Source organism: Patiria miniata, unplaced genomic scaffold, assembly GCF_015706575.1.
Source record: "Patiria miniata isolate m_02_andy unplaced genomic scaffold, ASM1570657v1 HiC_scaffold_10, whole genome shotgun sequence".
In the NCBI taxonomy this organism is placed as follows: domain Eukaryota; kingdom Metazoa; phylum Echinodermata; class Asteroidea; order Valvatida; family Asterinidae; genus Patiria; species Patiria miniata.
Window position 1 is genome coordinate 16,456,883 of NW_024037048.1, and position 11,808 is coordinate 16,468,690.

Below are 11,808 nucleotides of genomic sequence, written 5' to 3' on the forward strand. Positions count from 1 at the left end.
AATTTTGCAGAGAGATATCGAAATCCCAACGTGAGACATCACGGTGATTAGCCCCATAAATGTGGCCTATTTACTGGACTGCCTCCGTAAACATAGGCCACACATCCACTAGCTTGAGTAACTCCAGCTGACATGCTCCATATTCATTCACATGCTACATGTGAATGAATATGGAGCATGTCAGCTGGAGTTACTCAAGCTACACATCCACATGTACAAAAATCGTGTCGACGTTGCCAAATTTTGATTTTCACATTTAGGCTTACTTTGTAGGTTTTTTTTGCTTTAGAAGCATTCTCACCCTCTATATAGGCTAATCAGAAAGTGCTGCCTTTTTCAGATGTATATTTTTCGTGAAATTTCCAGATTCATTTTTACACGTTTGCGTATCAAAATTTCAACATGAAATTTCACAAAAATTAGACATCTGAAAAAGGCAGCACTTTCTGACTAGCCTATAAAGAGGGTAAGTATGCTTCTAAAGCAAAAAAATCCTACAAACTAAGCCTAAATGTGAAAATCAAAATTTGGCAAAGTCGACACGATTTTTGTACATGTGGATGTGTGGCCTATGTTTACGGAGGCAGTCCAGTAAATAGGCCACATTTATGGGGCTATCACGGTCCCAGTCTGATGATGGACATGGTGGTAGTGTGGCCTTTACTTGCGGAGGTAGTCCAGTAAATTGGCCACATTTATGCCGGCTAGGGTCCAACTCCAAGTTAGGCTACGGTCCGCGGACTACACTTGAACCTTCAAACACCATGACCATGATTTTGAACACCCGAATCCCACCCGACATAATTTGCTGACCTATCTCGAACACTCTATCATGTCTATCATGTCTATCTAGCAAGAGCTAGCATCATCACGATAACCCCAGTCCAACCGAGGGATTCCTTCTGCCAAAATCGCTTCATTCTCCACAGCTGTGGCTATTTCCTTATCGAATATCACCTTCAGTTCCTTCCACTTTGTCATGTTTGTGAACAACAATTTTGCTCCATCTGGCATAGTGTCTGGTTGTTGTGTATTTGTTGTGCAAGTCTGAGCAATTCATAACAGTGCCCTCAATAGTCAGTTGGCGTCCAGCCTAGCCCAGGTTGGACGTCGTCTACATTGCATTGTACACAACGGAGGAGTCCACTGGGCTAGCGTCCAGCCCAACCCCTCCACCCCAGCTTTTCCAACTTTCCAAGTTGGTGGTTCCGCAAATATTAACAAGAGATTGCGGCGGTAGTTAACCGAGTGGCGAAACAGCGAGCCGTTTGAACGGAGACTAGACAGTATTGTTCATGTACCCTAACGTGGCGCGGCCCCTAACGTGGCGCACTTTCATTTTTCGCCTGTAGCGCCTAGCTAGAGCAAAAGTTTTAACTGAAATTTCCAAGAAAGTGAAATTTCATCAAGTTCTTAACACTCCCGTTCATAAATCGCGAGTTTATTTACCCGTTACAAGTTAAAAGAAAAAAAATATTTTGGCGTGATTTTCCGATTTTATTTTCAAGTGCAAAGTGAACCCTTTGAAAATGCCCCGAAAAATAAGAAAATAATTTTCTGACAAACATCTGGCTGGGTTTGTAAGTAAATATAATAATGATTTATCTGAATTTATCAAGTTTACAGAAATTCTTAAATGTTAATTTGGATTTTTCTGAGATTTATTCAAGTGCGCCACGTTAGGGAACACTCCGCCAATTTGTGCCCAATTTCCGGACGCCGCCGTTTTTGCATTTCGGATTAAATTTTATGAAACCGAAATTGTTCACAGAGGTTAAATAGTAAACATTAATAAGGTAAAAGTACCAGCATTTCACTGCATGAATTTGAGGTTTATCAACAAAGAGGTTTGGCAACACTACACGAGGAAAGTTGGGTAAGCTTCGAAGTGCGCCACGTTAGGGAACACGACTACATGCGTCGAGTGAGCTACAAGCGAGGTTTTCCAAATCCTAGCTTCACTCCAATACCGGATCCAGCTCTATGGCAAACCCCATGTCCGAAACCGGTTTACGGAACGAAGCCGGAGTTTGGGAAACCCCGGTATGTCTCATCATGACCTCGGTGACTTTCGGTCGTTTTGTAAACATAGGCTTCGTGCCCGGTTCGGAACAAAGCCATGTAAGGCCCCTAATCAGACAAGTGGCTTTGTCATTTACGTGTATGGTATGGTCCCGGCCACTGGTATGGGGGAGGGAGGGGGAAGGGGGGCATGTGGTCGTTCAACTATCCCACCCCACCCCCATCGTCGCTACGTCATTGCTTCAGAGATTATTATAAATCGAGGTGGTTCGCAATACAGAATGGCAAACTCTGGTGTGATTTGTCCGGATATCAACCGGGCTAGTTCAGGGTGAATCGTGCGCGTTATGCGGAGGCCACAAACTAGCAAATGTAGGAAGTCTGGTCGTTCCATACAAGCCTTTCTCGTTGATATGGGGGGGGATTTTAAATCACTTTACATGCTTTTTTGGAACTGTGTCATTATTTTAAGTAGTGAACGTTTGATTTTTATTAGGTCCATCATCACCGGTCATGCATTCTAACATTTCTGGAAATGATTATTCGAACTGGGAGATATTAAAGTGTAAAAACCTTTTCCACATTTAGAAGGCCACGATTATACACGGGCCGTATATGATGCGTAAAGTTCATGGAACTTTATTTAACTGTATTTTATTTCCTCAAAGTCCCAATCAAGGAGCAAAGCCTACCTCAGGGGCATAACTACGGGGACACGGGGCATATACCCCCACCCCCAGTGGAAGCCTCCCCCCCCCCCGCTCCAGTTTGAAAGCCTGAAATAAAACATTAACTGTTGTAATAATACGTTTATTTTGTATTTAGTGCAGCCTTTGAAAAAATAACGCACCCCAGGTGCCCTACCCCAAGTTAAACCCAAGTTTCTCCGCTGGCTTGAGTACGATTTAATTCCTCATATAATCCCGAATATATCCACACAATTTAATAGACTGAAGCGCCAACTGTACATTGAATGAATCACGGCCAGTGTATACGTCACTTGTCTATCCACCAATCACAGTTTGTCGGTGACGAGTCGGTGACGACAAGTCGGTGACCACAAGTGAGTGGTCTGTGACTGACAGGTTGTGTGTGTCAATCATAAATTCCATGTTTGGATGTGTCACCGACGTCCATACAATATCCACCAATAAGAAGCGGCCATTTGAATGTCGGTGACAAGTTTTTTATGGTGACTTTATAGCCTCAGCGACATTAACATTGCTTTCGTATCATAAATATGAAGCGAGTCGGTGATGTGTGATTTACAGCGCACAGGAGCCATGCAATCACAATCCAGGTCCGAGTTTTTAGTCACTGCTCAGGAAATCGATGGCACTATTTAAGACACGTGGGGCCGTCCACCCTTCACATCAACCGCGGGTCATAACACCTTTGGACGGCAACCAGAGAGAGAACTGACTGCAAGAACAAGATTTTGCTCGGTGAGTGTTTGAAACAATCATTTTTCCTCTGAAGAAATTTGTTGTTTTTGCACAATGTGTTTGAATCAATGCGGGATTCAGATTTTGTTGAATGTTGCTGATTCAATGATTCTCCAAACAGCGAGCGCGGTGGTAGGCTTGATATTTTCCCGTCTTTGTGTGCTTGTGAAAATGTGGTAGCTTGAGGACTGGAAAAAACCCCAAGATTTTTATGAAAAAATTGTTCTTTTTCATTTCACTATGACTCTGATACACGTCTGCTAACAGCAAAACCAGCGCGCTAATTCCGATCCAGAAGTTGTGCCTTTTCCCAACGACCACTTTGGAGTTGATAAAGTATTGCGATAATTTACAAATGTGTTTGAAATTAACTTGTTCAGACGGACTTTGTTTGTGCATAACATTCACTAAGCCCGTCTGAAAGAGTTAATTTCAAACACTTTTGTAAATTATCGAGCTATTTTATTTCAGCTCTTATAATGTAAACAGTTGGTGCGGATGCAGACCACGGTTTTGCGAGTTCAAATTTCAAGGCAATAAAAATGAGGAATTCCTGTCTGGCAATATTTCCGCTACTACTTCCATTGTGCACTCTCAAAAACAAATTGTCCAAATACTTACTGGTTTCTTTACTTCTTGAACAAAAATCATTTGGATTCTTGTCGATATGGATAATACACTACGAAGTCACATTGATGGGCTTTTTTATTTAGGTTCGACTGTTAGGTTGGACTGTTTTCTGACCGCAGTTTTTCGCAAGTATAAAACATCAAGTTCCCTGCTGTGATTCAGAACAGTAAAGATGTATTGATCATTCAAAATAATATTTCAGAGGAACTACAAATCGGTGTTTCACATTTTCGGTTTCCAAAAAAAAGTCTCTCAAAACCTGGACTCTTTATAACCTGGCCAATATTTTTGGCATGATCAAGCACACTCTTTTTTTTTGCCTCCTTTTTTTCCTATTGACTTTATCGTTTAAATTTCCAAACATGAAATCCTAGTGCAATGTACTCATATTATTTCCGGATATCACTCAAACTCAATCAGAATGAAAAGTTATGCGGAAGTTGGTCACGGAAGAACGTATACAGGTATCCGGACATCTCAAAATGCCGGTCTTATATGTGTTATTATTTGTGGATATTCTCAGTGCCTTTGAACTCTGTTGTTCAACTGACATTTTGCTATAGTTCACAGTGCGCCATTCCGGTTTCATCAAGTTACTTTTAAGCATTGCAGGATAAAAGTGTCACTGGTCAGAATAGACTAGAGGGCGCAAATACAAACGCACTGGATCATGATGATGCACACAGTTTTATACAAGTTCAATAGCTGGATGCATTTTGTAGAATTCATGGATAGATTTGATTTTTGGAGAACGCATTTGAGATAAATAGTCAACCCAAATTACATTTTCACTGTACAGACATTTTTTTGGCCGTATTGTACTTGTGGAATTCAGCCATGCCTCCCACCAGACTCCAAGTTATCTCCTAGAGGATTTTTAATGACTCATATTTTTGTTGGTATTTTTTTCAGCCAGCCAGCAATCCGCTGAAGTGTTGAAGAGTGCTTCCGCGAGAGAATTCAAGAACTGTGCTTAGGTGAGTGTCTGTTAAAATTTTCTTCATTCAAGCATCAGAATAGAGCAGTGATTTGGTAGGAGACTGTTCCTTTTTTTCTATGCATTTAATATTTTTGATCAAAATTAGAAACCAGAAAACGTCATTCAATTACCTCTACGAAAAAAAATAATCCTGGCCATGATGGTTAGGCTTCTCAGTTATCCCTTCTAAAAAAATATCCTCCAAGCCATAGTCTCCTCAATTATTCCTTCTAAAAATATCCTCCTAGCCATGATGGTTAGCCTCCTCAATGATCACATCTAAAAAATATCTTCCAAGCCGTGATGCTTTGTCTGTTCAATAATCTCGTCTAAAAAAAATTCCTCCAAGCCATGATGATTACTATCCTAAAATATTATCCATTCTAAAAAAAAAATAGCTTCCAAGCCGTGATGGTTTGTGCGTTCAATAATTTCTTCTAAAAAAAATTCTCCCATTCATAATAGTTAGTTTCCTCAATTATCCCTTCTTAACAAATATCCTCCAAGCCATGATGGTTAGTCTCCTTAATTATCCCTTCTAAAACAATATCCTCCAAGCCACAATGGTTTTTATTTCAATAATCCCTTCCAAAAAATTCCTCCTAGCCATGATGTTTAGTCTCCTCAATTTTCCCTTCTAAAATATCCTCCTAGCCGTGGTGATTAGTCTCCTCAATTATCCCTTCTAAAATATATCATCCAAGCCATGATGGTTTTCATTTCAATAATCTCCATCAAAAAAAATCCTCCTTGCAGTGATGATTAGTCTCCACAATAATTATCCCTTTAGAAAAGATCCTCCTATCCATGATGGTTAGTCTCCTTAATAATGATCACATCTAAAACATATCCTCCTTGCCAGGATGATAAGTCTCCTCAATTATCCCTTCTAAAAAATATCCTCCTAGCCATGATGGTTAGTCTCCTCAATTATCCCTTCTCAATATATCCTCCAAGCCATGATGGTTAGTCTCCTCAATTATCCCTTCTAAAAAAATATCCTCCAAGCCATGATGGTTTTCATTTCAATAATCCCTTCTAAAAAGATACCTCCTTGTCATGAGTGTGAGTCTCCGCAATTATCCCTTCTAGAAAATATCCTCCAAGCCATGACACAGCAGTTCCACATGCATAGCGCGTACACACAAAAAGGTTCTGTAATGCGTTAGTGCTGTATTTGTGAACTCCAATGATGCCGGTGACGTCACACAACATGGCGCCGTCCACATACAGAAAAAACATCGATGTTTCGTCCCAAATAATGTCAAAATTAGACACTTTAGAAATATGTTTTATTATCAAAAATGAGAGGCAATGACGGGATATGATGTTTTCTTTAGGAAATAAATGAGAAAGGGGTATAATTTATATGCTAAGGTGTGTTTTAGGGGAATTTTCGCCAACATTTTTGCAATGCGGGATGAATTTATTCGCGTATCGAAGACTTTTAAAAGCCTTCAATAAAAGCGAAACGCAGTTTTTCAGAAGAAATCTTTATGTTGATACCATTATTCAGTTATGAAAATAGCCAAATCATACTTTTTCTTGGTCGGGTCGACATTTTAAAATAAAATATAGACGTTGAAAGTCAGACTACAATTCCAAAGCTTCGCTGAGAATTCGGGCTGCTGCATCGCTGGTTTACGATCTAGTATCCCACTAATACATGCAAACTGGCGCGCGGGTACCAACTGGCCTAGCGCCGCGTGTGTTGTGTACACAAAAGCGCCGTACAACATGTACACATGTACATGTACATTGTACATGTGTACGTACGTAAAACCATCGCATTCGGGACGATCGCAAGACATTGAAAAAAAAATGCATAAAATGCAAAACAGATTACGTAGAAATAAAGAACCATCTATATCTGTCTTTAGAAGAAAACACTCACTGTGGACAAAATAAACACACAATCCGAAATTCACAAATGTTTAGTGTACAGTGAGTGAGTGTTGTACAGCATATTAAAGCAGCACAATCCAAAACCAAGCATGAATTTGCCATCAGTATAGCTAGACACTCTTTCCTCTTAATTTTCTGGGGGAAGCTGCTGACAATTAATTGGATCTATAGCTTAAACAAAACAATAACAAATAGGTTTTAGTTTGGCAATAAACGCATTCTTTATTTCACAACCAATCCATATCATTTTAAAAAAAAAGTTTCATTTACAGAAGTGAAACTTCACAACAGCCATATTTTACAAGTAAATAAAGTGCACATGTAATGCAGGCATGAACTCAACTAGTGAAATCAGGTTTGGCAATTTATAAAACTATGAAAAGTCTGAAAAATTAAGTAGGGTAGTTGCAGTTGATTCAAGAAAGTGATTCAAAAATTCAACTTTATGAAAGGGCAAATGGATTTAAGCATACCCTCACACCTGAAGACAGTAAAGGTTTTTTTATATTTATTTATTATTAATATTTTGTTGGAGAAAGGAGCTTGCAGTTCAACTGCACTATTTCATAAGTGGTGGTGATGGCAATTTCAGGTTTCAAATTTTCGCTTAATTAAAATTTCACATACGTACGTGTACACGTACCTGGATGACCTGCCCCCCCCCCCCAGATTTACAAAGCACTACATCGCTTCACAATTTGATGCAAACACAGTCCACTGTGAAGTTCTTTTCCAGTGTGAATGCATCATACATCGTCAATTTTGTTAAATATTTTAGAAAAGTTTTCACAAGTACAATCGACGACTCTTTGTTGACTTTTCGACGACTACTGTACTTTGAATAAATACATAACATGAAAATACATGAACATGTACATGTAGTCACCTTTTGTCCTTTGAATACACTACGACGTGTCGCACTTACAGCATATTTTGTAAAATGAATCACAGGATGCGTCATCCTAGGGATACAACGATGCATCGTAGGTTACAATAAGTTTCATGAAATCAGGTACAGATTGTCATCGTCACTACGAACGACACTCTCGCACCCGTGTGTGCGCTGTACGCGCGCGTGTTTACAGAACCGGGATATTTTGGGTTTTATGAACTGATATCCGCCACAGTGCGGCACTTTTAGAGCGCACCCCGTACATTTTTGTTTTCACGAACTGACACCCAAGCATGATGCGGCAATATCCGTGTACTTGTGCGATTATACATGTACAAATTTTGCATTAAAAAGCGATTTAATTGGTAAAATTAAGATCAGTGTCAGTTCGTGAAACCGAAAATGCATGGGTGCGCTCTAAAAGTGTTTGTGGTGACATTGACAAGATATATACCATCTGAAATGGCAATAAGGACAAAACAGAAACTGTCCTGATCAAAGATTACCTCCAGTTATCTCCGAAATTCCCAAACTATCTCAATTCTCTCAACCCCCCGGCAGTAAGATATTCATTATGAAATGTTTAAGTCAACTATGTTATTCAAGCATCTGGGACAGGGAGGCAGCGAACACACTACACCTACCACTCCCAATTCAGATCACACTAAAAGTATTTGTACATGTACTCCACACCATGGACTATTTAGAAAGGTTCAGAGTGGGGGTTGGGCTGTTTGAATGAACATGGCCATGTCATGGCATGGTCAGGAACTGATACGGAGTTCAATTGCAATGGGTGGGTAGTACAGATCAGATGCGGAGGAATCCAAAGCTCGTCCATTATACCCGGCCATGCATGTCGTTGCCATCTTCAATCCACAAATAGGAAGAAACTCTTCAAAACCTGAAAGCACAACAAGAATATAACAAATGGAACAAAGTCAAAGGGATACTTTGAGATGCATGGTGACAGCAAATACACCAGTCCTTTTCTGGTGTTGACGTCAATTTGAACATGTGCACATTAGGTTAAATGTGACGTAAAAAAAATGAAAAGGACAGGTAAAAGGAAGCGTCTCAAAAGTCTCTGTTTAAAATTATTGCCAGGTTATTTTCAAGATTGTTGTCTGTGCCTTTGCTGGGATTTTTCTTGCATTGAATATGAGTGTTAAAAACTATAGAAGATAAGAAAGTTTCATATTTTATCTTTTTCTATAGGCACAGACATACATGTACAATGTACATGTAAACATGTACTTGTACATGATGTATGTACATGCATGTACATACATGCCATGATCAATTTCTAAGTAAAATAATATCAAGATGCTCACCGATGAAAATTGTCAAATTTTCTGAAGGTATCCTTCGTCAGGGCAGGGTACGTCTTCTGCGTGTCATGGTGGAATGCCGTACACTCCGCATAAGAAGAAATGTAGGCCAACCTCCTCCACAGCGTCCGAGAGACAACCAATAGGTCTAGATGGCAAATTAAAGTACACATTCAAGTTCATGTACAGTTACGTGACGTTTGTGTTTGTACACAACAAGAACAAGAGCATGCATTACATGGGTTTCGAGTAAACTCCGTACCCAACAACCACTGTTACCAACTCGGTCCCTAACAGGCGGGTCTGACCGTCTGAGACAGCATGGCCAACTCAGTTCCACTTCCAGGTCAACTTGGTCCCAGGTACAAATGTATAAAAGTCGGTCCAATGTCAACTAAGGGGGTAAGTCTCAAGTCATTTTAGTCCCAGGTCAAATTTGAAATTAATGGAAAAAATATTCTACAATTTGTAGAATATTTTTTCCATTAATTTCAAATTACAAAAAAAAAAGTACAATTATATGACTGAGTGAGGGCAAAAAAGAAATAGCCTAATGTATTGACGGCCCTGGCAATGTAACCTACATGTAGGGCCTACATGTCAAATCCTTTGTTTACGCATTTAGAACATACATGTACAGTACACAGTTTCCTTGAGAAGTTTTCAAGAACAATGTCAGGCTCCTGCCTGCAAAGAATGACCTCCATTCCTCCATCATCATTCATGTTCCTGCATGATGCATGCCATTGCCAGCAAATCCTGACCACGCTGACTAAAATTTACATGAAATTTAAAAATCATAATGAAATTGGAGGATTCAGGACTGTTACTGTTAGGATTAAGGAATGCATTGTGATTATTTATTACGAATACGATTTTCTGGGTAATTGCAACTAGCAAGGCACACTGGGCAGAAATATTTCTTAGATGAAAGTCTTCTACATACACGAGTCGTTGCGTCGTCCAAAAGTGCGTGCTGTGGGATAGCTCAAGGCGCCTACGCTACGACTGTTTCATGTACAACATTACTGTAATAACTTCCTGTCATGGCGCGGCGTACGTACACAAAATCCTTGTGTCGCAGGCTAAAAACAAGGAGAAACTACAAAAACTACATCTTCTGAGCAGAGTAAATACATAATCTATAGGCTTACCTTTGAGATTTCCGTCTGAATCTCCGAAATCATGCCAAAACATGGCCACGAAGGTCCCCACTCGTCACGCCATGACACATGTACACTTCGTACGTTGCGACTTGACGAATTCCTGTTTTATTCACCATCAATATTGGCTAAAATCTCACGAAAGCATGTCGACCCAAACCTTTCGTCCATATCAACGTGAACCTAGATAACGGTCATACTAAACAGCGTCAACACAGCGTCAACACACTCCAAAGCGTCAACACAGCGTCAACACAGCGTCAGCACATCCAAAATGCATTAAAATTGACAAAAGCAGTATGTAACCCATACAGTATGGACAGAAACAAGATTTGTGCTTAAAATCAATAGGTTAAACGTCTGAAAATCGCGATTTTTAGTTCAAGAAAATTGGCTCTCCGTGCCGATCCGAAATCGGCTGCCGAACACCCGCCATGTTGCCTCAGTGGCAGCGCGGACCATACCATTATTCTAAAGGGTGAAAGCATTGTACAATAAACCAACAGAGAGGGACGCGGCCGGGGTCGCCAGTGTTAAAAATATCTGCAAAGACCAAAACATAAACACAACTCACAAAATAATGATCTACCACTCCTCCGATCCTTAGTCCTCACACAGATCTCACATTAAGTCTCCGGTGCCAGCCCTCCACGTCGTTGTTCGTGCGGATACTCCGCATGAACACTGACCAGTCACGTGGGCTCCATGATGAGTTCTCCAGCCACGTGGTGCGAAGGTAGCTGCACAGCTCGACCATGACAGGTTGATCTGTCACCTGGCTGCTGAGTTCTTCAAAAGCTGGCCCAATGTGTTCATGAGGCAAGAACGGGAGCGACAACAGCTGGCCGATGAAATCCCGAACTCCGTCGTTGGACATGTAGGGTACTGCCAAACCGAGTGCCTGACACTTTCTCCAGACTGCCTGTGTCCAATGGAACAGGCAGCCCTTCACGGAAGCATCGGGAAAGACAGCTCGGATGGCACCCCACAGTCCAACTTCGAAGTCCACCACCAGCTCTCGAAGATTTGCAGCACGGGACGGCAGCTTCTTCCGCAGGGCCTTGAGCACTTTCTTGTAGTCTTTCTTTGTCCGCCGAGTCATCAAGACAAAGGCCAGCGGAACCTGCTTCATCCCACCGGTGTCTCCCTTGACGAAGGCGTGAACTGAGAACAGTTGGGTGAACGGACGTTTCACCAACTTGAAAGTTCCATCCAAGTACCAGGTCTTGGCGCCATCCAGCACATGGAGTTGATCTGGTGTAAAAAACACCACATGGCGAGCACTACCAAGGTGAATGTCTTTCTGGAGGAAGTGTTCGGGGATGAAGCCTTGGTCGATTACAAAGTCAATGTCTCGTGGCTCGGGAGGGCGCTGGCTCTGGCGGTGACGGTTTGCAGCCCGGGCAAGGTTGGATGGATTCGGACAACTTGCAGCGGGTGC

At 41.1% G+C, this 11,808-nt stretch overlaps 1 long non-coding RNA gene across 1 annotated transcript; it reads right to left on the reverse strand.

Annotated features, from left to right (window-relative positions):
- Positions 1-8,304: 8,304 nt before the first annotated feature.
- LOC119738995 lies at positions 8,305-10,553 on the reverse strand. Its single transcript, XR_005272527.1, has 3 exons — positions 10,359-10,553; positions 9,208-9,352; positions 8,305-8,777 (listed from the first exon to the last, which is right to left on the reverse strand). It is a non-coding gene; the product is annotated as an uncharacterized LOC119738995 (long non-coding RNA).
- Positions 10,554-11,808: the final 1,255 nt, after the last annotated feature.